Source organism: Saccostrea cucullata, unplaced genomic scaffold, assembly GCF_032062105.1.
Source record: "Saccostrea cucullata isolate Sc308-1 unplaced genomic scaffold, CSIRO_AGI_Scuc_v1 ctg2225, whole genome shotgun sequence".
NCBI lineage: Eukaryota > Metazoa > Mollusca > Bivalvia > Ostreida > Ostreidae > Saccostrea > Saccostrea cuccullata.
The window spans coordinates 277,235-299,729 of NW_026928018.1; positions in this window are offsets into that span (position 1 = coordinate 277,235).

The following is a 22,495-nucleotide window of genomic DNA, read 5'->3' on the forward strand; positions in this document are numbered from 1 at the left end:
TCAGCTACCTTACAAATGATGATTAGATATGGAAACAAGTTTTTTTCGAAATCATAAGAAAGTTCTATAATTAGATTTGAATGGTGGTTGTTGATATGGGAACAAAGGTTTAGATGTACTCAATTTCAAATTAATTTATTTTTTTTCACTCTTTTATTGAAGTTATATTGCATCCCTCCCTCTCCAAACTACCATACGACATTAAGTACAATTGGGAAAGAAAATGAGTCATTAAAAAGGTAAAGATTGGATTCTTTTGTAATGTAATATGCCAGAATGTGTTATATGTATATTTAATAACTTTTTTTTTAGAAATTCTTTAGTCATAAATTTTTATATTGTTTAATTACTAAATTATTGGCTAATAGATTTTTATGAAGTTAAATTTAATCTTTTGAACTTCAGGAAATACAGGTTTAAATAATTCGATAATTAAGTTGAACGTAATAAAAAGTTAGTGTCTTTAACCCTTTCTCTTGATCTCTTTTTACCCTACGCCAGAAAGCCAGATTGACTGCGGCACCTTTGCACCAGTTGCCAGTTACTCGCCGGTACTCGATTCAAACTGCAGTGTCTTTGCGCCAGTTACCAATTACTTGGATAATGATAAGGGTCCATTTAGTCAAGTGGAAGACCCCATTCTGACTACTTTGAGGTGATGAATGTTTAAACACATTAATTTCTCAGCAATATTGAATTATAATCTTTCGATTATCATCGATGTCAATTCATTTGCAAAAGGGTTATTAAAAATGTCTTTGAATTACTTTTGCTGACTTCTTTTACCAAAGATATGGGTTTTTATAACTCACAAACCAATAATCACAGAATGTGGGATGTACTTTGAATTAAAATGCGATGTCTGTCTGCGACACAGTGTAAACCCGAGCTCTTCTAAGAACAGTTCAAAGTTTTAAAAAAACCCTCCTGGTCGACTAACGAATGATTGTGAGCAAACTTGGATAATACTGAATTATGGAGGACAAGCTGATTGAAGAAGATGAGTGCATTAAAAGGGTCCAGTTTACAACTCTATAGTTTGAAACGGCAGATGCGTCATTTCGTTAAAGCCTTCCTGTGTGTGTGTGTGTGTGTGTGTGTGTGTGTGTGTGTGTGTGTGTGTGTGTCTGCTTATTGACCAGAGTGAGCAAGACTGACTTTTTTTTTAGAATTCTGTTGTACACAAATTTATGTTCAAGCTTTTATCTTGTGTTCATTGTGATTAGTGTATTTTTGTCTGCTTGACAAATAGCTAAATCCATTTTTATGTGTACTTGACAAAACTTTGTTGTTTACACAATATTTTGTGAAAAACATAAAAGCAACTTACATCCTCTTAAACAAAATGTTTTCCTGTATGTGCAAATATCAACGTTTTCCTTTATAATGAATTTTAACTTATCTCTTGTTGTGTGTTTTACTGATATCTTACTACATAATGAGTACAATATCAGTTATCTTTTAAGAAAAGCTGGCGATAAATTTACTATACTTACTATCTGCTGGTTGTCAATCTCTGCCTCCTTAAAAATGATTATAAAATATGGAAAACGAAGGTCTTGTATATTAAATCTGAGGTCAAATTTAAGATGTGGCCAAAAGATAGCTCTATAATTAAATCGGGCTGGTGGCTGTTGCTATGTGAACATAGCTTTTTAAATTGTCTGTTGGTTGCAAACATAATGTTCTATATTGACAGAGAAGCAACAAATTCAGCAAATTCGTTTGGTAAGTTTGAAGAAATGTGGTTGAAGATGGGGGAGAAGTTGGAAATCAAAGGCCTGACAAAGCGATGAGTTTAATAATTTTTAACCACAAAAGTGTCACTGGTGCCACCCTCACTACTGCCACCTCCATCAGGGCCACAAGTGCCAGCCCCAGCATGGTCACCAGTGCCACCCGCAGCATGGTCATTAGTGCCACCTCCAGCAGGGCCATCCATCAGTGCTACCCTCAGCAGGGTAATCCCCACCAGGGTCACCAGTGCCACCCCCAGCTGAAATTGTTACTCGTCAAGCCAGAGAGGAGCGAGACGGTTTTGAATCGCATCTTTTACGAAATAGATTGTTTAACACAATAGACAGCAAGGACAATACCGTTTCTCAATACTCTTTCTCTTCATTATAACATAATTTTCTCCTTTTTTTAAGTATCTCAGGATTTTGTAGTTTGTGTTTACAAGCAGGCCAACATTATTATTAAATCTTAATGAAATGTTCAATATTTAAAAAAAGAAATTTCAAGAAATTCCAAACTTGTTGTAGAACACTGCAGAAATTGTTATCTAAAAATCCCAAGAAAAAAATGTGTAAAAAAAATCTGCTCCTATCATTCCACCAAGAATATTACCCATGAGAAACGGAAGACCACCGGCAAAATATGGCTTTGAGTAAATTGTTTTTACTTTCAGAATTAAAATGTTTTATGCATTTCTATACGTTATAATTCACCAACACTTGTATTTCTTTATAGTCTAGAAAGTTTTTTTACCTATTATTTTAATTGTACTTAATAATTTTACAACACGATTATTTCCCATTGATCATTTATTGTTTTGGTGTTAATTCTAGTCATCAATTTTCATAGTCCTTATTTCCCGTATGATTAACACCTCCATTTTGGTCTAACTCACCTACCAGCTAGTTTTATAATTAAAATGATCAGCTTTGTGATTAACCCTTGAAGATTCAACATTTAAAGAAGAAGGTATGGTTTCCATACAAATTTTGCCCTGTGATTTTCTAAAAAATGAAACTGGTATAAAAGTTGAAAACTCGTGCATTTTAAATAATTGAAATTCAATGCAGAAAAATCATAAAAGTCATTTTTCTCACACATGTTTTTAAATGCTAATTATGACGTCATAAACATGTGCATTTTCCCGTATTTACTTAAAAAGTTGCAGAAGACACCAATTTTCAATGGAATTTTCTTTCAGATAATATGGTCCACAGCCGTCGCCCACAAAGATCTTGAGATATGTGATTTGTTATTGAATTTTGCACAAAATATCAAAAACTGAACGTGGGCGACGGCTGTGGAAACTGTTTTCTAAAGGAAAATCACTCTGGAAATGTGCCATTTTGAGGCTTTTTCTGTTGAAAATAGAGAAATGCTTCACATTAATGACGTCATATTTGCACAATTGTAAACCTTCATGCCATATTTTTTCCTGATTTATCAGAGTCATTTATTTACCTAATATTTAAGCCAGTTTCAAAACTTTTTGATGTCATCACATTTTTAGGGCGCAATAAAGCTAAAACCATACCTTCTTCTTTCACCTACTAACATACATGTTTTCAATTGATCAAGGTAGTTCAATCCTGAAGTACTTAGAATCAGGCATTTGGGTACCGGTAATTGAAAATGCTCACAGATTTTTTTGTAAGTGATTTTTTTTTCTTCACAATTATATTTATATTTAATAATTTATTCATGTATTTATATACCTACAAACTATATATAGAGGGAAGAACCTTCAACAATTTGAACAGTTTTAAGAAAGAAAGAGAAATGGCTCACTACTTTGATTCTAGTGACATGGTGGTTTGTCCATATGATAAAACACATGTTATTCGAAGGCATAGATTAGTTTATCACCTGATAAAATGAGAAAAATCTAGTGCTGTTTCAAAGAAATTGGATGTGAATTTAATTTTTCACATAAAGTTCGGAAAGGATCTCTGGAGAAACATCATTCCTGCTGTGTAGATACAGAGACGCAGGAGATGCATGAAGAAAAAAAATGTGTCAAGAAGGGCGATACACCCCTTCCTAAGTATGATGACTTTGAAACCACAAATGGGGAGAATTGGGATGACGAGTACCAAGAAACATTTCCTGCAGAAAAGTATTCTGGCCCAATTCCATAAATTAAAAAAGACAATGCGAATGTGTAATTGTTATAATGTATTTTTATGACTTACATGTGAGTAGTAAAAATGTAGCTGTATATATTTGAATACAAGAAAGGAAAAACTTTAACTGTTTTGTGTTTTAAAACGATTTTTTTTTGCTGTCGCTTCCGTGAACTGAAGATAAAGAGTTAATAACTGAGAGATCTGATGCAAGTCGCTTAATTCATTTACTTAGTTTCTAATATTATGTAGTGTCAAAGTTGGGAGAAGTGGTTCAGCTAATTTTCATATGTATATGTATACATGGAGGGAGTGTTGTATAAACTGTCACTACATTCACCTTTCTGCTAATCAAAACTGTAACCCATTTAATGATTTACATAGTTGGTATGATCATATAATGAAAGGGGGATGATAATGCGCTATCTGTATTTTTGGTTTATTGGAAACTTCCATTGTAATATAAAACACATTATACGTAATATATCCAGCTAATTATAAACACTAATAGATACTGCCTTCTGCCTATTGGCATATACCTATCATAACATAGAAACCATCTATTGATGTGTCAATCATTTTGAGCTTACTGTAAGGAAGGCAGCGTGTGTCTTTCAGTTCATTTGCATCGTTAATATATGCATTGTCAAAGGTAAATGAAGTGAAGAGCTGATTATATATAGCGTACTAGCAATATATCAAGCCACATCCCATTTGCTATATAATTCTAGTAATTTCATTTTGAGCCTTTACGTGATCTACATATTTAGTACAATTATACAGTAAGAAGTGTTTGTCATGTTAATTAAGAAGGTTAATTTTTTTTAATTTAAATAATTTTATTTTGAGCCTTTCAACATATCTACATAATTAGTAGAATTATATAGAAATTTCATTTAAGCCTTATACTTTATCTACATAATTTTTAGAATTATATAGAAAATGGGGTGTGGCTTAAAGTGTTTTACAATCAGCACTATTTTACTACTGACAACGATTTTGTTTTTGTGTAATTATCACCACGCCGACATCAACCTAATTTTGATTTTTACTTTCTTTTAATACTTTCTTTTATAGATCTACTTCTCAAGAAATATTTTTTTTAGAATTGCCCCGCTTAATTCAAACATTCATTTTAGATTGTAGATCTATTATTTTGCTTTCTTTCTTTTCAGTCCATATTTTTCACAGAGACTGATGATAAAATCTTCGTGTAGATTTAGGTCCCAGTAATTTCATTCCGTATAATATGCAGAAATAACACGACCGACTCACAAGGGAATGTGTCTCGAAGAAAAGTGTTCAAGCAACTTAAAGAAAGAGTTAAATGAAATTAGTACATAAATAGAAAACTTATCTAAAACTGAAATATCTTGCAAGAAGATATGGATTCTGTTGAAGGTTACGTAAGACGATGGGCCAGAAATGAAAAAAAGACGTTGACACTTTGTCATAATGGATTAAATATATCTTGTCCATGTTAAAATCGCGTATTAAAAAAAGCAGTTTGAAAGTATTTCAGGAAATTTTCTATTTTTAATAACCACGGCAACACTGTTCATTGAAATAAAAAAAATGTGCCAAGACGTTATATTGAAAAAGACAAAAGCTGTAGGAGAAGTAGCATTTTGAAAATATTTCACAGAAAATTCTAGTTTTAGTAAACACGGCAACACCGTTCATCGTAATTTAAAATTGGTATACAGAATTACGTATCTTAGTGAAGCTACTTGTGTGCCAACTGTCAAGTTATATTGAAATCGTACCAAAACTTTAGAAGGAGTAGCATTTTAAAAGTATTTCACAGAAATTTATATTTTAAGTAACCATGGCAACACCGTTCATCGATATCAAAAACCGATATACAGAAATATGTATCTTACTGATGTGCCACTTTTTATTGAAATCAGACCAAAACTGTACGAAGAGTAGCAATTTGAAAATTTTTCAGAGACAGACGGACGCATCACTATCGCATAAGATCTGGTCTCTGACCAGTACAGCTAAAAAAAAGTGGGAGGAGACAGTTTGTTTGCATGTTACGTGAAATAGCATTGAAAAGGTCTGGTTTAGAGTAGGAATCCAGGAGAGTTAGGAGGAGTTATCGGTCACATTAAAACTTATTTAAGAACACATCCTCCAAAATGCAAGAGGTTTAATCAAATTAAAATTAAAAAGGATGCTGAAAATGAAAATACATTAATCTGCAAATCTGGGCAATGATATAGGTATAAGCGTCTGTAAGTGTAATGTTGAAGATGGAAAAGTAATTTTAAACAGGGAGTGGAGGGATAGTCAATGTATTGCATTTAGCAATGATCAGTGGACAACTTTTATTAATAATGTGCGCTAGATATGCAACTGGGGCATTGCGAGCAATGCAAGATGGTGCCAAAGAAATAAACTATATGGAACATCTATTAGATGTCAAATATGTTCAATTACACCATCCATTCCAGTGTGTTACTCTTAGGAAATTTATATCTGCACAATATTACGATTCTCTGTTACCATATTCTAATTGTCCAGCATATAGGGGAAGGAAATTGAGTCCTACTAAAGAAGGTTTTATCATCTTATATGGCATAACATGTATTAACATAACATGTACCAAATTATATCCAAGGTTCCATCCCTACCACTTTTATTCCCTTCCCTGCCACTTTTTTGTTTGCTGTTAAATCTCAAAAGAAACCTAGGATGGAATTCACACTAAGGTAAATTGAAAAAAGTAAAATAAAATCACATTTTTTTTTCAAAAATTTAATTTTTAATTTAAATTTTTTAATCAAATTCTTTTAAAGTGTAAAATTATAACTTGTTTATTCTCTTTTTTTCTCAGGACCATGAATGATCTCTTTTAATACAAGAGTGAAAAATTATCATTAAATAAGTGTAAGCAGACTTTAAGAACTAAATTCATTTACAAAATCTTATCATCGGTAATCAACTGTAATTGTAGTAAACAAAAAAGGATTCAAAAAGAAACTACAGAAGAAAGAAAAGAAACTGAGAAAGAACACCGGGATAACAGGGAGAAGAAAGAAGACGGAGAGGAGCAAGAACTGATGGAAATCCATGAAGACGAGGACAAAAAATTAATTAGAACATTTTTCTTAAGAAAGAGTGAATTATAGAACATCAAAGACAGGAGTTAGAGAACAGACTAAGTGAAATTAGCGAGGAATTAGAGGAGTTATCATACCTTATATGTATAAAGTATGCAGAGTTATCTATCCTTCTTTATATAGAATTTCAGAAAAAAAAACTGAATTAGAATAGCAAAGACAGGAATTGGAGAACAGACTAAGTGAAATAAGCGTGGAATTTGAGGAGTTATCATACCTAATAAACATGTAAGTGTACATATTAAAAAGACCTAATTTGTTTAATGGACGAATGTGAAATTAGAAAGAAAATTGACATGCGTAAAAACAATAATCTTCTTCTTCTCTTGGAATCTTAATGCTATTTTAGTAACATTTCGGTATTATATTTTTTTTTTGGAATTTTGAATAAAACAAAAACAAGTGCGTTATCTCAGTTTACAATATTTTTTTAAAGGGGTGGGGGTATAAGGATCCTTTACTTATGATTTTCATTTCATCTCGTCAATATTACCGGCAATCCAGGTAAAACAAGGCTTTTATTTTCCTTTATTTTCAAAATAAGACTTGCAATTGTCCTAACCGCAGACGTACATGCGGAATGTTTTGATCCCCCTTCTGACGGACAGTCAGATTGATAACTTGATGCAAGACATCGATGGACCTCTCTTCGGGAAAATTCAAAAAAATTGACCCCAATAAAACACCTGTAAGGAGAGAACTCTTTCCGAGTGAAGAGCCACCCGTGGCTGACTCTTTGGATTCGGAGTTCGTATAAAGTGGATATAGACCTAAAAAAAAAATGATTTTTTTAAAAAAATAACTGTATGTTCTGTTAATTTGTTTTTATTCCTAGAGAGGGTGCAAAATCAATCGGGTCGTTAGACGACATAGAGCCTCCAATGACGCCGGAGATGTAATCGTCATATCCGATGAGAGCCCGGATGACGAGGAAGAGTTGGGCGTCCTAATTCTTATCATTAAAACTTTTGTATTCTATATCATTTATAGATGGTTATTCAGATATTTTTGAAAAAAAGTAAATCTTTTTTTACGTTTTGTTTTATTTTACCGATAGATTTTACAAATGCCGGGTAAGCATGGTCGGTTTGCCTCAAACGGGTTTTTCTCGTCGTTCTGTGATAATGTCGAGTTTCTTATCATGGTCTCGCCATTTAACATTCATATTTTCTGAAGGATGTTAGTTTAGTTTAAAAAGTATCTAATTAGCAATGAAAAAAAAAATCAAATAATTATTGATGAGGAAAAATCTACAGCGATGACATTTTTCTCCAAATAATCTTATAGGCCTTACGATTAAGATGCTCAATAGCTTATAAAAATACATCATAAGTTAAAGAAATAGGACAAAAAGATTTATGCGTTTTTATGGTATTGTAAGTTGTATTCTTTTATATAGATTTATTTAATGATTTACGTTTTTCAGATAATGTCAAAAGTGAAGAAATTTTGACATATGAATACGCCATTGAAAGTCTGTTGCAGTGATGCATACTAGCTCAATTTAATTAAACAAGTTTGTAATCAAAACGTTTATCACACTCTGTACATTAAAGACTGTCCAAGACGCCGTTTCTGATGATATAGATGTGGATTTCAAAATGTTTTTAAATATCGTTTTGCATGAAAAGACAAGTTCTATAAAATAAATTGACAATAGATTGTCTAAAATAAAGAGAATAAAGGTATTAACCAAGATACTGAGTTTTAAGGGGTTTTATCTTTTTAGGCCTATAGTCACCAAACATTGTAACTTCCTAAAAATTTTCAATCGATGCCTACTTTGCACTGGTCCATAATTATGTGAATTTTCGTTATTTAATTCCATACGAACAGTAATCGTATGCTAAAATGAACTCCGGTCTTCCTTGAAAAGTTAATTTTTTATACTAAGTGATGCCGAAGATTTCAAGTCTCTTTTCAAGGTGTTGTTGAGTCGTTAACATAGCACACATACTAATGAAAGAGAAATGATTAGGGAAATGTGTCAGAAATTTTTCACATGTTTGATTGCTTGTTAAAGAAAAAAAAATAATTGAAACAAAACTACAAAATTTTGCAGAGGTTCTTCCGTTGCGTACAGGATCATTTAAAACCGGAATTCTCTCCATTCAACAATGTTCCCCGCAGAATTAATGAAAACAATCAAGCCCATTAAAAATGTATATTTTTCACATATATCAATTTGCTGTTAACTCAATATCAACATTTCATAACGTACAATGCAATTTCTAGTGACTACTCCCCCCTCCCCGGCTTTTAGAAGAACCACCGACCTCCCTTACATTCCAAAATCAGATCATTCACTAGTTTGTTACGCAGATTGTTTTTAGGACATGGACGATCAAGTCGACTGCCACGTATACAATGAGGAAACGACGTGTTATACAAATGAATTAATTACATGAGCTAATTAATCAAAGTGACAGCCGCATAAAATTAAAACAGGGGCTCAGGAAAGGAAAATCTAATACCGTTTTTAATTTACATTTTACCTTTTTTATGAATGAATAAATAACTGTAATTAATATAAATCCAAATGAAGAAATTTCGATGAGGGTTTATTGAAACACGTAGTTATTTAACTAATTGAAAAAAATTATTTGCGGGACCCAGATTGTTTTCTGTTTGTATGTATTTGGTATTATTAAATCGTTCAAGGTAAATTATTGTAAATGATTGACAATTTGATTGTACTGATTTCTTGTTACAAACCTATGAAATCCTAACATTTGTACTATGACCATGATATGTAGCAAAAATATTCAGCACCTGCGTACAGGGTCTATATCTCTCAGCTTATGCGATAAGAATAAGCATGCTCTTGGTTTGAACTATTTCAAGAATGATATAAATCATTGCCAAACAAGATGATGAAACAAGAAAATCAGAAGTCTTGTAGAAAGTCATCATTTTGTTATTTCTATTTTCTATACATTGAACTTGTAAGCAAATACAATTTACTTTAAGTAAATATTTTCTGGTTCACGTTTTTTCAGATCGATTGTTAGGCCATTATTTAAACACTGAATTGTCGACGGATTTTTCCGTTATTTCCCGATGAAGACCAGGTGAACTCGGCGGGTGTGACCGATCGCCAGGGGATGCTTACTCCTCCATAGCACCCAATCCTACCTTTGATGCTTGCTGGACTTTTGAGCTTGAGTTCTACATTTACATTTATTATGTCACCTGAGTAAACTCAGGTTACCAATTGCTATCTGTTTTCGTCCGTCGTCGGTCGTGCGTTTACATTTAAACATTTTCAGCTTCTTCTCTAAAACTGCTGAACCAATTTTAACCAATTTTGGCATCTATGGGTGAAGGGGAACAAAAATTGTGAATTTCGTGGTCCCTGCTCCCATGGGGCCTGGGGGGTGGGGCAAAAACCACTGCAATTACTTAGTGCAATCTTTCAAAATCTTCTTCATTACTCCCGGACATCAAGCAGTCGAACTCTTGGTACGCTTTTAATCAGCATCGAGTCCTCTTCCAAATATGTGAAATTCATGGCCCCAGAGTCAGGGGTTCTGGTGTTAGAGCGGGGCTCTATTGATTATAGATTGAAAATGCATTAAATCTTTGAAAATCTTCTTATCTGCTCCTGGGTATTAAATAAACTAATAAATTTCATAGTTATAATGAGCAGGAGTGCCTCTACCAAATTGTGAATATTATGGCCCCGAGTCCGGGGGTTATGGTGTTACAGTTCCTGAAACGTTCTACTTCCCCACCTGAACGGTGAACGAACGCAGAGCGAACGGTGGGTGAACGAAGTGCGAACGCTGAACGCAACTTGGTGAACGATGTATGAACGGTGAGCGAACGCAAAACGCGAACGGAGCGCGAACGCGAGCGCAAAGTGAACGGTGAACGAACGGTGCATGAACGCAAGATGAACGATTTATTCGGAATGCCTCCGATGTTTTCCTTGCATTTAGATTATTCTATTATTCTATAATTCTAATTTCAGGTGCTTTTTAAAAATATGAATAAACAATAAATAAATAAACAATAAAAACATTTTTGTTCTGTACATATATGTACCTATGTTTTAAATCGATATTTTTATAACACGATTTTATTAACCATAAAGCATGTGTATTTGTTTCCGAACGCGTGCAGATTAGATATAATATTAATCTATTTATATAGTAAATATGCTTATTCTTTTCACTAATAAAATAATGTGGACTTTTGAAGATAAAACTACTACTTATAGAATGAATTAATTACATTGTACGCGGTTGAAACAACCATACGTGTATTTCCGTGCCAAAGCGATTCTGAGTAAAATAACGTTTTTTTTTAATTCCTAATTATCTGTTGACATTAACTGTTATCGTACTACATAAAAATTCTCGTTTTATTTTAAATTCTAATGCAAAATATTCTATATTTATGTGCCTTTTGTATTCTTTTATGACGATTATTTTAGCTAACTTCTATATGTATCTGTAGACATTTCCCGGCCATGAGTATACTTGGTCAAGATGTTGGAAATACGCATTCAAATTATTTGTTATAGATTAAATTTTCAAAGCTAAATAAGTAATGTGTTGTCATAGTTTTTATTGAACAGAGAAATTATGAGAGAGAGAGAGAGAGAGAGAACCCCCTCGGTTCTCAGATATCTGTTATATCAAATAAAAATTCTTATTATTTTTCCTAAATATTTCAATAAGTAAAGGTAATTTTTTTTTTAGATTAACAAATCCATTTGGCAGTAATCATTGGCTTTTATTTTCCATCATCAAGTTCAGACAGTTCACAGGATGTCCGTGCTAGTAGCGTTTTTGTCCTGTTAATCAAATTAATTCGACACAGTGGAGGTGTGGAAATCGCGTTTCACCGAACACGTAGTGTTTCAAGAAGTTTTAATATTTTTCCCTATCATTTCTAGATCTGGTTTTTGCATTCCTGAAGAAAAAAAATAAATAATTGGAATATATACTTGGAAGGATTAAGTTTTAAATTGAATTTGAAACATATTCCCTGCCAATTAGAAATACTACTGTCGGCACAAGTTTATTCTATATTACTATTGTTTAATGACTGTTTGATGTTGGTTTAAAGACTAATTTTCTTGTGTTACAATTCAAATTAAATATTAATTAAAATATACTGGAAAAATTTAATAAGAATTTTATTTCGGGAGAAAAGGCACCGGGGGGGGGGGGGGGGGGGGGCTTAAAAAAAATGTATGGCAAACATATATTTAAACATATGTTAAGGAACGGTTAAGGAAGGAATTTTCCTTCTCTAATAATAGACTATTTCAAAGAGTTGGTCTTTTCTAAAATATAAAATCACACCAATTTAATTAGCTCTAAAGATATTTAATTAACTGAATATTTACAGTACTGTTCCTAATTAAAATTCTCAAACCTACATGTACATATTACTGTTGAAATATTTTTTAAATGTATTCTTGTCCTGTAAAAGACTTGGATTAATCATTACTGTAGAAATATTTTTTTTATGTTTTCTTGTCTAGTATAAGACTTGTATTAATTATTATACATCCATTAATAATTTGTCCTCTTTAAAATTAAAACAAATTGATGCCGTGCGTGAAGCAAAGTTAATATTTTAACATCGTTCTACATACATGTAGGTACTTAATGTATCATTTTCCAGGGAAATTTCGTGAAATAAGTAACAGCTGAATTACAATAATAGAAATATAAATATCATAGATAATTTTTGCATTGAAATAATTATTCTTCAAACACGATATCTAAGTTATTTAATTAAAAAACATGTAAATCCTTACCATAAAAAAGATAAGCCCTTTCACTTCGGATTTCCGAATGACAATGAAGACTGAACGATAAGTGAACGGTGAACGCAAAGTAAACGGAACGAAGAGCGAACGGTAAACGTTTTGTGAACGGTGAACGCGAGAGCACGGTAAAGGGTGAACGCAATACTGTGAACGAAGAGCGAACGGTGAACGCACGCTGAACGAACGGTGAGCGAACGGTAAAATGGGAAAGTACAACGTTTCAGGGACTGTAATTAATGAATTAGTTGTATTGTGAAGAAGTCTCAACCTATGTGTAGAAGGGGGTACCCTTATTTATTAGGCGGAGATGATATTTGAATAATTACATTAGGATGTACCAATATTTGTTATTGGTTGTGATTTACCAATTATGTTGTTGGGTTATTCAATACATAATTACCAGTAATATGTTATTGGTTCTCACATTTTAGATAATGTCCTCCCATTTAAGAGCGTCTGCCGGGAAGAGGGGGCACATTTATGAGTGCAAGCCTTGTGGAGAGAAGTTAGCCGTCACAAACCACATCTTTGTCAAGCACCTTGCATACGAGGAGTACCCGTACCATTGTACTCTGTGTGACTTTGCAGGTGTTCAGAAAACCAAATTCATTAAGCACACGAAATGGTATCTGGAGCATTAGATGAGGACAGGAGAGAAGGCCAACGCTGAGGGGTCAGACTTTATGACAGTGCTTGACAACTCGAAAGTCCAAAAGGAGATGATGCGATCACTGACGGTGGAGGAGTCGATCCTCGAATGGGAGTCGAGAAGGAGGCCAGCCAAACCAGAGAGTCTTCCCATTACCATGTCCTTTATGCCAACTTCGTCGTTGCCACCTCCTCCAACACCTACCGCAGCTACTGTGCCGACCGCTCCGGAATCTTGCCTGCCAGAGCTGTTGACCGAGGAGGATCAGCAGCTCATTAAAGAGTTTTTAATCCAGGAGCCTCTGGAGCCTGACTCTGCCCTGAGAGAGGAGAATGTCCGCATCCAGAAGGAGATAGGGCGGCAGAAGCGTGTCATCCAGCAGAATCAGATCACCATATCGGATCGTGAGAAAAGGAAGGATTCCGGAGCTGGTCCTGTTTCAGATGTAAAGTTCGTTCATAATGGACTCGGCGAAGGCGAACGATACAACCCGATCGCCCGCAGATGTTCATCGAGGAAACAACCCAAGAAGTTGCAGTCCGTTGTAACAGTATCAAGGAGGATCCTTCCAAAGCCCGCACGTCGATGTACCGAGCACCAGTCTCCGTTGAATGACCTTTTTAGGACGGATCACTTCAGAGCCAGTCGTCCTTATTATAATAAGAGACATTAGATATATTTCATTGTTAATTTTGAGCAGTAAGTAGAGGTAATGTAAGTTTAGAAAGTATTCATTTCATGCATTGTCAAATATTTGTTGTTAATTGGGAGATAAGGTTAGAACTGGGAAGGTTTGTGGACTTTATATGTAATTTTTCGTAAATTGATATTTCAAGCATTAAGCGTTGAAATGAGATTCATTTGTGTATTATTATTAACCTTGATATTTTTGCTTGCCGAGACCTTAGTGTCCATCCTCTTAAAGTCATTTTATGTAATCCTGTAAATGAAAATAAAAAAGATTATTCATTACTTGTTATTTACGATTTAAAATTATGTGTTTTCATAATTTCAACATAGGTCCAACATAGAAAACAAGACATTTACTTCAACAACTTCCCAAAACGAAGGGTCAACGTCATGCGACAAGTCGATATGTTTACCTAGTCAATTTGTCATCAACAGCATATTTTGTTTTAAGCCCAGCCAATTAATTGTTATATAAGTTTATGTAATATTTAAATAAGTTTTAGTCATTTGTTAGTTCAATTAATGACATTTTCAGCCCATTTGTTTTCTTAATAAATTAAACAAAAGTAAAGCAAACAAAAATTAAACAAAAGTAAAGCAAACAAGAGATGTTTGTAAAACACTTATGCCCCCCTCCCCCACAAATTGGAATTTTTCTAAGTCCAAAAGGACTTAACTCTGTCAAAAATGGTGTGATCATACCCAAACATAGCTTGACCAAGATATTCATCTGACTAATCGGCATACTAAATTCCATTTCAATATGTGCAACCTCTCCAAAGACAAGAGATGTCTGTAAAACACTTATGCCCCCCTCCCCCAAAATTAGAATTTTTTTAAGTCCAAAAGGGCATAACTCTGTCTAAATGGTGTGATCCTACCCCAAATATTTCTTGACCTAGATATTCAGCTGAAAAATCTGTATACTAAATTTAATTTCAATATGTGCAACCTCTGCAAAGAAAATGAACAGAAACTGCAATCAAGTGGATTTATTCCTAGTCCAAGGGGCATAACTCTAATAAGAAGGAGGCGATGGTACCCAAAACATTTCTTGACCTAGATATTTATCTGATATATCTGTATTCATTTCAATATGTGCAACCTCTGCAAAGAAAATGAACGGAAACTGCAAATTTATAAGTGGAATTTTTCTAAGTCCAAGGGGCATAACTCTTACAAAAAGGATGTGATGGTACCCAAAATAGAACTTGCTCTTGTATCTTGTAAGAGATTGAATACATCTCTTGTCTTTGGAGAGGTTGCACATATTGAAATGGAATTTAGTATGCCGATTAGTCAGATGAATTGTCCTAGATATTTATCCGATATATCTGTATACTAAATTTCATTTCAATATGTGCAACTTCTGCAAAGAAAATGAACGGAAACTGCAAATAAGTGGAATTTTTCTAAGTCCAAGGGGCATAACTCTATCAAAAAGGATACGTTCGTACCCAAAACAGAACTTGACCTAGATATTTATCTGATATATCTGTATACTAAATTTCATTTCAATATGTGCAACCTCTGCAAAGAAAATGAACGGAAACTGCAAATAAGTGGAATTTTTCTGAGTCCAAGGGGCATTACTCTGTCAAAAATGGTGCGATCATATCCAAAACAGAACTTGACCTAGATATTTACCTGATAAACCTGTATACCAAATTTCAATTCAGTATGTGCAACGGTTGTTAAAAAAATGAACGGAAACTAAATGAACCGACAGACCGACCGACAGACAGCAGCAAAGCAATATGCCCTCCCTTCTTCGAAGGGGCATAAAAATGAACGGAAACTGCAAAAATATGGAATTTTTGTAAGTCCAAGGGGCATTACTCTGTCAATTATGGTGCAATCGTACCCAAAACAGAACTTGATCTAGATATTCATCTGACTAATCTGTATACCAAATTCCATTTCAATATGTGCAACCTCTCTAAAGAAAATGAACGGAAACTGCAAAAATATGGAATTTTTCTAAGTCCAAAGGGCATAACTCTGTCAATTATGGTGCAATCGTACCCAAAACAGAACTTGACCTAGATATTCATGTGATTTACCTGTATACCAAATTTTATTTCAATATGTGCAACCTCTCCAAAGAAAATGAACGGAAACTGCAAATAACTGGAATTTTTCTAAGTTCAAGGGGGCATAACTCTGTCAATTATGGTGCGATCGTACCCAAAACAGAACTTGACTTAGATATTCATGTGATATACCTGTATACCAAATTTCATTTCAGTATGTTAAACGGTTGCGAAGAAAATGAACGGAAACTAAGTGGACCGACAGACCGACCGACCGACCGACCGACAGACAGACAGCAGCAAAGCAATATGCCATCCCTTCTTCGAAGGGGGGCATAAAAAGAGTGATGAAGAAAACAAATCTGTCAACGGCCATTGTAATGAATGCAAAAAATGTATATAGGTACAATATTGCTTACCCAAAGAGCTGGTAAAAATATTCACTTTCATACTGAATTCGCTTGTGGATCAACAAGGTCAAACATCTTATTTTAGGTGAAATATACGGAAATATCTAATAGTATTCTAGTTTAAAAGTCAATTTAACTACAAGAGATAATAGAAGAGCAAACACATACCTCCAAAACATCGCACGTGGAACCATATTCTCGGAACATCACGTTTTAAACCCATATTGGATGACTTCATCTTTGATTTGTCCTAAGCAGCAGAAGTATTCCAGTTTTCGCTTAGTAAATAATTGCGCTTGAAGGATTGCAAGGGGTTTGAAACATAAGTGATGATATCATAGTGTTTGGACAAAATCGCGAGGAGCCTGAGAGAAATCTCGAGGCTGTCGAAAAACATCTCAAACCTAAAAACTTATTTTTGTTTAAAAGATTCATTTTTCGTTTGTTTAAGATTTGTAAATAGTTTTAAAAATATAACTTTTTTTTTGTTACTTTTTTTTTTTTACAGAAGAAGAATATCGTCAACGCATCAAGCATCAAGTTTAAGAACTTGGGACAGAGTTAAAGAAAATGTTGAGGAATGAGATAACACCCTCACACTTTTTACCTTTAGTTTAAATCTGTGAATATTAACATTCTTTTCACATCGTCTTTTTTTAGACTTGATTGATCTTTTGTAAACGACAGGAACTGTGTCCTTAATGTTACCATTTACCTCCATCCTGTATTATACTGGCCTCATCTTCATAGTACCCTCTTTATACTTTTCATTTACCCTTTAGCACACATTCTATCTATTCATTAAATTATTTCTAAATAGAAGACGAGATTGCGATAGTGATTTTAAACTTATCATATTAGTATACTGATGTTTAAATTTAAAAAATATACTAACGTATACTGATTTTGTGGGTTACTTTTCCCGAATATCAGTGATAATCAGGCTCAAAAGCGCAGAATAAATATGTGTTTATACAAACACACCTGACACAACCCCTTAAACCCTAGTCATTTACAATATGGACACTAATTCTATATAAGGCCGTAATAAATAAATTGCTAGATTCTCATCCCAATTTTTTTAAAAATCGAGGCGGGCGGGCGGTTTTTATTTTATTTTTTTTATTTTTTCAATTTTGCAGATTTTTTCTTGACCAGGTCAATCGGTGTAATTTTATCTACAATACCCGTATAAAAGTCATAGTAAAGGTTCACTTATTTCTTACTTCACATCATCACCAATCTTTTTCAACCAATGATCCTTGTTTAAAATATATACACATGTATTACAACAATTACCAGCTTTTCAACTGTCAAAATCATGTCGACTTTCGCGGGATTTAAAACGAAAGTAGAATGGTAGATGAATACCGATCCCGATCAGAATTAAGACGAGGAAAAACAGAAATAAAAAAAATCGAGGCGGGGGTATAAAATCGGGGCGGGCGGGGATGAGAATCTAGGAATATTTTTATTATGGCCTAATTATGGACATTAAACCTAACCCTGTCGACGACTTGGCACAATGGTTATGGCGTCTGCTCTAGAGTCGCGAGGTAAGGGTTTGATCCTTACGTCTCATGTTCGAATTCCACCATAGATCATGGAGACCGGTACTTGGGATGAGACCGTAAAAACCGTAGGTCCCATTTCGAAGTAGCAACCATAAAAAAAGATGCCCATTCATTCTTATGCATAGTTAAGGAATCTACCCCACCACCCCAGCTCCAAACCAGAAGATATAGAGAACCAAACTTAGCATCAAAATATATATTTCTGCATACTGAACTACCATAGCAAATTTGAACTTGATGGGGCAACCATAAAAAAAGTTATTAGAAAAAAACAGTAAATTTGTGGACGGAAGAGTGACAGACGGACAGACAGACAGACGGACAGACAGAGTGATTACTATAGGGCACCCGCAAATCCTTGCGGGGCCCTAATTAGTGTAGATCGGACTCGGCATTCCTCTGGCTTGTGCTTACATTGATCCATGGTTACAATTAAAAAAAATAAGGCTCTACGAAGGGGAATACATTTAAAATTTGTTTATTTTATTAGTACATGTTTAAAATGATCCGATTTTTTTTAAAGAAAAAATCTTTGAATTGCAGTTGACGATGTCTAAAACATTCCAAAACGTGAAAACCATGTGTAGTAAATATACCGGGAAATCTTTCTCAACTTTATTCGCTTTTTTCTCATTATGACGTTGCATACGATAAGGTCGATTTCTATCCGACGAGGCTCATATTTCAAACTCTCTAACATGTAGAAATATAGAGAATAAGCAATTTTTCACAACAACAAACTGTCCAGTATTGAAAAAATTAAGTTAATTTTTATTGATTGTCAAACAAATTATAGATGAACATAATTAACTTGAACTTTATCATATTTCACTGCGGGACGTGGAGACCGGTCCTTCGGATGAGACCGTATAAACCCAGGCCCCGTGTCGCAGTAGGTGCTGGCACGATAAAGCCCCCTCACTGCTCAAAGGCCCTGAGTGCCGAGCATAGGACAAAATTTGTAGCCCTCCACCGGCATATGAGTGAAAAATTCTCGAGAGGGACGTTAAACAATATACAATCAATCATGATGTTTTGAACTGTTTATTATATATGTACATGTATTATATTCTTTCTCTATGTGTTTTGGACTTTATCATGATATTTTGTTCTATTATATTCTTTTTCTATGTCTTGGTAAATTTTGCACTGCAGAAATCCCGGGTGTAGCCGGGTACGTATCCATATGTTTTTAAACACCTCTCCGATGGGCACAAGTTACACACACTGTATGTATTCCTTCTTGTGTAAACCGCCCATCTGTAACCTTAGTAACTGTAGCACTCAAGCGCTCCGCCTCTTCCTAAGTTTAAATACAAGCTGGTATTCAAGGATAAAAAAATAACAATTTTTAATAACAGCAATAAACTACACTTCAATTATATTCAGGAAGTAAATAAGCAATGAAAGGACCGGTGTATAGTTCACGATAATCTCGTGGATTGGGAAAAAAAGACTCAACTATGAACAAGTTATCTAGCATTCTTCTGCACTGCAAAAACATTTGTCAAGTTTACGTCAAGAATTATTTTTTCCGGATGTTACTTTTGATAAACAATAAAAAAAAATTATTGAAAGGAAATAGGGTAGTAAAGTAAAGATAATTTATTATTTATGAGATGTGAGGCTTTATACCAAACAACAAATGGTTATTAGACATGACGAAGAATAAATCCTCCTAAATTTCCCCCCTTGGTGCCTTGATAACGGAGAATGTATACAGTCAGTAAATTTCAGTGACCTTAACGGTTATGTCTGCTTTAAATCTCTCAATGAACTTTAAGAAGAACGGTTTAACTATGTTTTATTTTGATTTGAGTTTTTTTTCATAAACTACTAATTTTTTTTTTTTTAATTTAAAAAAAACTGGGGTAATGTTAAAAATGTTTTAGCGCTAAATATATAAAAAAGTTCTTTTACATGTATAATAATTCGCAAAAACCTTAACTGTTTAATATAATAAAAAAATAAGAATTTCCTCCGTATCAAGATTGGATGTATTACCATATTTTGAATACCACAATTTTGAATGGGAAAAGTGAAGTGAAGTAGGAAAGGAGTAATATTAATTAGTGTCCTCCTTGAACATTTACATTTTCGAAAGATAGGTTAACTCATTACATTAATGCCATTTATTAAGATTTCACAACCGCGTGGAGAAATGGTTAGAGCGTCTGCTCTACATCGAGTCGCGAAGTAAGGAGTTGATCATCACGTCGCGGGTTCGGATCCCACTGTGGGACGTGGAGACCGGTCCTTCGGATGAGACCGTGTAAAGCGAGGTCCTGTGTCGGAGTAGGTGAGCTGCCTTGGAACAATGGTCCATCCACATGTGATACTAATTCACGAAATGTCCAATATGGAAGGATGATTTTAAGTTATGTTTGCTGTTAGGCCAACCTAATAGTAATGTATCAAAGTAGCTGTTTTAAAGTTTTATCCTTAGAAGTCCTTTGTAACGATCAGTCGTCATCGATCGGTGTCTGGTGAGAGTGTGCTGTTAACAGCAACTTTAGGTATCAATTATCTATATACACAGCTATTTAAGTGTAAAATGTGTTCAACGGATAAATATAAACTGTTTTCTTACAGTGCATTGTACTATTACTTCCCGATGGTACTCCTTTGATATGGAACATGTATGCGCATATTTGTAGTTGGCTGCATTGCAAAGGTCACAAGGTACCAAAACAAGACTCCAATCTGGGTCGACAAGTGGCGTGCAAATCGTCGAAGGTGGAACAGCGAACAAGCATAATCATCCATGACTTTGAGTAAAATAAAAGAATCGGCTTAATTTTGATGTTGGGCTATATCTAGGTGATGTTGGGCTTTATCCAGGTGACGTTGGGCTTTATCCAAGTGACGTTGCTCTTTATCCAAGTGACGTTGGTCTTTTATCCAGGTGACATTGGGCTATATCCATGTGACATTGAGCTATATCTAGGTGGCAGTGTGCTTTGTTATGTGACGTTGGGCTATATCCAGTTGACACTGGCTATACCCAGGTGATGTTGGTCTATTCAAAGGTGACGTTTTTCTACATACTTTGGGATATATAAAGGTGATGCTGGGCTATATCCAGGTGACACTGGGCTTTATCCAAATGATGTTGAGCTGTATTTCGAGACATTGGGCTATATCCAGGTAAATGTGTTCTGTATATATCCAGGTTGATACTGGACGATATAGCGGTAACTTTAGGCTACATTCAAGTGACTCTGGGCTACATTCAGATGACGTTCTAAAATATCTGGGTGATGTTAGCCTCTATATAGGCGACACCAGAGTGAATGTAGATCTTGTTTCTGTGCGCTCTCTGATCACCTTGTATTTTCAGGGTTTCCTTTTTTGAATAAAAGAATTAAGTTTTTAATAAAAGAATTAAACGTAAAATAACTGAACGAATTAATCTTTTAACAAATATTAACTGCTATACTTTACATTACGCAGCAATTTTTTTAGGCGCTGTTTGGCTATATGTAGGTGATGCTGGGCTGTATTTTTGCGCTAACACAGTAAATATTGATCTTGTTTTTGTGCGCCTTGAATTTATTTTTCGGGGTTCTCTTATCTGATATAAAAAAAAATATTAAAATTTTTTCTAAATATTAATTTCATTAATTTCTTTAGTGTTAAACTAAGCACAAATGATTTTTTTCAAGTTAGGCTGTATCCAGATGACATAAGGGCAATACTGAGGTGTTTCATGGCTTTATTTTGGCGCCACTAGAGTAAATTTAGGTCTTATTTTTGTTTACTTTTCGAGCGCCTTGTACTTTTTATGGTTTTTAAATAAAAGAAAAATTAAAAGGTATATGGAGGGATAAATCTTATATCAAATATTCATTTTTATTTTTATTTTACCCCAAAATAACTAAATTATCTTACACCAATCTAAAATCCAAAGTACATAACGGGGATTTAAATTGAAAATCTCTGCCTTTGTCATCTTGTCCTTTCAATTGTTACTAGTACCCTTTAGATTAGAATTATCATCTAAACAGTATATACACTCAATCCCTGCCGTATTTAATGCACTTAGCCTAGACTTGATGTTATGAGTAAAAGGAAATATTAAATCACAATATCACAGATTTGTCCTTTCCCCTTCTATTAACTTAATAAAGTGCTTATATGAATGTACGTAGAACTTTTTCAAGTGTAAAATATGACTGAAACTTATTTCACCGATAAACCACAAGTCTTGTCAGTTTGCTGATCACATGACTAACCAGAAGGTGGACCTGAATCTGTGACGCTGAGAGCCGATTCTCTAATTTTAAGGTCTTCAATCCTTAATTGGAAAACATTCAATGAAATTGAAAACATAACAGATATGTAGGCATTGAAAACTCCGTTT